The sequence below is a fragment of the Austrofundulus limnaeus genome, unplaced genomic scaffold (assembly GCF_001266775.1).
Source record: "Austrofundulus limnaeus strain Quisiro unplaced genomic scaffold, Austrofundulus_limnaeus-1.0 Scaffold12, whole genome shotgun sequence".
Classification (NCBI taxonomy): Eukaryota; Metazoa; Chordata; class Actinopteri; order Cyprinodontiformes; family Rivulidae; genus Austrofundulus; species Austrofundulus limnaeus.
The window spans coordinates 4,190,670-4,195,221 of NW_013952414.1; positions in this window are offsets into that span (position 1 = coordinate 4,190,670).

Below are 4,552 nucleotides of genomic sequence, written 5' to 3' on the forward strand. Positions count from 1 at the left end.
TCCACTGGCACGAGATGCACGAGTTCGGTGTTAAAAAGTCGGTTGAAATTTCTCTACAAGGCAATGCAGCTGACTTCAAATGAGCTTTATATGGACTCTGAAACCTCTTCAGCAATTTGTGTTTTATTATTGAAAATGTTCATGCACTGACTTCCTGGGCCATTTAATCGTTTTTCCTGCTGTATGACTCAGTAATTCACCCTAAGGTGTGACTGAATTTACTCTGAAGTATAACGGGATGATGCTGATCACTATCATTAAATGGCTTCGCTGAATTTCTTTGGTGCTGCATTCAAAAACTTTCCACCATTTTAATGCAAATCTGAAACGCTTTTCTTGAAGGTGTGCATGTTTTTTTAACCTTTTGGACACTTTCCACCAACTGCCAGACGTATAAGTTAGTTTAAGGAGACAGAGAGTGAGATTGTAGTGATCCTGGTTCAAAAAATGTTTCTTGCACAATTGGTTATAACAAAAACTGTTTATTAAAAGCTTTAAATGACAGAAATGATTCAAAATGAAGTGACATTCATCCCGTTTGACAATGTTGGCATGAAATACGAGCGCAGCACAGCAGCGTGCGCCATTTCTAATTGCTGGATTGTGTCTGCATGCCTGCCATCCTCACTGTGGCCTGCAGATTCATCAGGCATCAGAGGTATATTGGGATGATGACAGATGCCTGTGTCTTTCTGTGATAAACCACAGCTAGAAAATGTGCTTTCAGCTGCAGCCAGATAACACCCAGCTTTACAAACGCACCGTTATTAGAGAGRCGACAGTCCGACTCAAACCTGGTGTCACATGATAACAAAAAGGGAACAAAACTGAAGTGCAAAACCCTTAAATAAGGTGTTAAAGTTTCAGTTACTGTTTTTTTTTCTTTTCCACAAACTACTGTTTCAGAAAAGTTGCATACTTAATAGTCTCCTTTTGCAACAAATTAGCAGTTGCCATCAACCCTTGCAATAATAAAGCGAGGATGTGCTCAGTCGCTGTTCTTTCCTGATTGACTTTCCTCCTTCATCCCTCTGAGATGGGCTTGGCTATTAAGCAAATGAGTTGCTGCTCTGCTGGGTTTTACCGTCAGATAAGCGCAGCTGAAGGTTAATGCAGCCTTGTTAGTCTGGGAAATTAGAGTTCAGGGTGGACCTCCCAAAGCATGACGCCTTGCTTTGTACAGGTGCTCTCTGACCCACTGGTACCAGTCTTGATTTCCAGGAAGGCAAGAAGGTTGCTGCATCACAGAAACATCATTAATAAGGTCTTCTAAAGGTGTTTTTCCTTCACTTTCAGTTATACTGAATATGCTTTGATTAGATTAGTTGTTGAGAATCAAACATTTTAAAGCAATTGTTCAAATGTTTTTCAAAAGTGGGTATTTTCCAGGCACACAGTTCAATTCTATACCACAATCAAGTAACTCTGTTATAAATATCAATAATAAAATTACACTGATTAAAACATTAATTAAAAGGCAGTCTAAATGCCTTGAAATTGGCTTCTGTCTCTTYAAGAACCTCCAACCGTTTCTGACATTCCCACTACAGCTCGTCTTCACAACAATGCTTCAGGGGAGGTGTGTTCTGTGGAGYGGGAGCTCAGCTGCAGACTGAGCTCCAGGGAGGAGCTTTAGATAAATAGGCGGAGCTTTGTACCAGCGAGTGTTTAGGCAGCTCCGCATGGCTACAGGAGATTCAAGGATTCCTCAAACATGTATGAATGAGTCGAAGCAACACTCTGGGTGTGTTTTTTTATGAAGGAATAACATGATGACATGATATAAATCATAGTATCAGTTTTGCATAATTTTGTTCTTTTTTAACGCATAATAAAATGGTTTAACTTTCCTCTTCCTTCTATGAATTTGCATGAGAAAGACAGTTTGTGTGAATTGATGGTTTTCTTCTGACAATATGGTCATAAAGTTAACTGCTTTTCCCACACAATTCAGAGTTATTGCTCAACATTTTTTCCTTTTGTTAGGGGGTTCTTTAATGTCAGTCCTCTGCTCTGATAAAACCACTTGAGCTTGCTTTACAATAGTTTTATTGTTATTTTTTAATGCCTGCTTTTCTCTGACAAAGCAAACAGCAAAAACAAAAGGCCCTTTTCTTGGCTAAACAAGAAAATAACACCAACATCTTTCACTGGAGGTTAATTGCCATAATTGAAAAGATGACCCCCCTTTTTCCACACTCAAAGTATTCTTTGCCTTGTCCCCTGTCTGAAAAGGAAGGAGAATAAAAAGCCATAATCCTAAAGGGCTGGCAGTGCCAACAGCAATTCTGCTTGGCTCAGTGCCTGGTTTCAAAAGTAGATTATTTCATTTGTAACAGATTTTACCTCAGTCAACAAGGGATGTATATAAATGTATAAAGATGTGACAAATATGTCAGAGTTAGACTAAATRTAATTATTAAATGTGCATTTATTGATTGCCTTTTGAATCAGCCTGATTCAATTCAATGTTGCACAAAATTCATACATATTTCATATATATTTCTCAATTTACAACCAAATGTCATAAAATACCATTATTCACAAAACAAAATTGTATTTCATGAATCAAATAAGATTTTTTTAAAGATGTAAAGGTCTTGTTTGTGATAAAAAATTAGGTCTATTGTAATTATTAATTGTTTGTTTGTTTACCCTCTAACAGAGAGCACTTGTTTAACTTGCATACATCCAGACCCCTTTAGGTTTGGATGTATGCAAGCCACTCATGCTCCAGTACTGATCAGCCTCAACCTTTCCCCCAATAAAATCTCACAGGTTTACAAGATGCAAGAAATTTAAAATGATAGCACTGGTCACAGTTATTTGTTGTTTCACTAAATCAAAAAATAGAACGGCTCTAACGTCTGTGCACACTGCTGTGAATAACACGTGAACATGCAGTCAGTGATGGAGAACAGTGGCGGACACAGAACAGTCCAATGAACTTGCACATTACATGCAGCGTGAACCACACTGTGGGGTCTGTTCAACATCAGCTTTATTCAGGTTTTATGGGCCTGTGAAGAATTTTGCGTCACATGTTGCAGTTCACCGAGGCTGCGTGTCAGAGGAACAGTGCAAAAGCAGTCCTATCATAACATGATGACATGCACCAACAGACCAGGGAGGCCAGAGCCAGCTTCTGTCACTGTTTGTTTGAATGTTTGTTTTCGCAGAGTAAATCTGTGCGGCTGAAAGTGTGTAATGTGTGCATGACTCTTTTGTAAGGCAGTGCCTTTGGGRAGCTGTTAAAGGCGAATGCTGCGGGAACAAATTGTTGCAGCTGCAGCCGGTGCTGCTGACACTAATGCACTGGAAATTGCTACTTTGTCAAAAAGGCAGTTGTTCCTCTGCGGGAGGTCGGACAGAATCATCTTGTCGTTTTGGCTTGCTTTTACGTTGCCATAATAATTTCCATCATTCAAATGATGTGCTACCACTTTTCCCGTGTCGATCTAAAAGGGAGATGTGTGTTGGGAGTACAGCAAGACTGATTGACAGTCAGTCCTCATCTCCGTATCCTGGACAGTGTTTAAATTACCAGAATGATTAGGTTTTATTTCTGATGTTCAGTATCTGCTTTTCACCAGAGTATATGTTATTCAATTTAGCATGCAGAGCAGTTTGCTGCCCTTATTACTGGTAAATGAGATAAATGATATCAAATGTCAGGGGAAAGAACCTAATTTAAATACATTTTTTAAATTAAAAAACTGAAAAGTAGTGGAATAAGGGCTGCCACTAAGCAAGCAATGGCATGAAGACCAAGGAACTCTCCATGCAGATCAGAGACAAMGTTGAGTAAAAGTACATATATGATTCCAAACCCTGAACAGCCTCAATAGCACAATGAATTTAATTATTAGGAAACAAAAACATGAAACCAGAAACCAGACCAACCCTGCCAACACATCCATCAAAACTCAAACCAGGTAAAGGTGGTAATAATCAGAGAAACATCCAGGAGGCCAAAGATAAGACAAACTTAGTAGAAATTAGTGTGAAGKTTGGATACTAATATTGTTTTATTTTTTGCCATTTTCAAATTTTTGCATTTCTGTTGCAGACTCTACATTGACACACAGGATGGTTGTTCTATTCTATTCACCCACCTCAATWAGAAATTATTTATTTAACAAGCCATCTCATTTAACTGCAGCACAAAGACACTCTGATGGCTTTTATTGCCATTTGATTAGTGATTATTGGTTCATTGGCTTGATTGTAGTAAAATGAAAGCCAGCTGAGTTTGGCTTTCAGAAGTTAACCTTGTTTTGATTAAATAAGTTACTGATTTGTCTTTTATTTCAGTTCTTTGTTAGGCTAAAAAGCATCATAGCATTTTATTCATAGGCTTGAAAARTAATCTTACAATAAGGATGAGCCAACATTCCCTAAGGCTGAAGTAAAATTCGGATCATCACGCTGTAATAACAGTCCTTAATGGTGTCAAAAAGTAAACAATGTCAACTGTTTATTCAGCGGGTAAAATAAGTATTGAACACGTCAACATTTTTCTCAGTAAATATGATACTAGAGGTGCTAATGA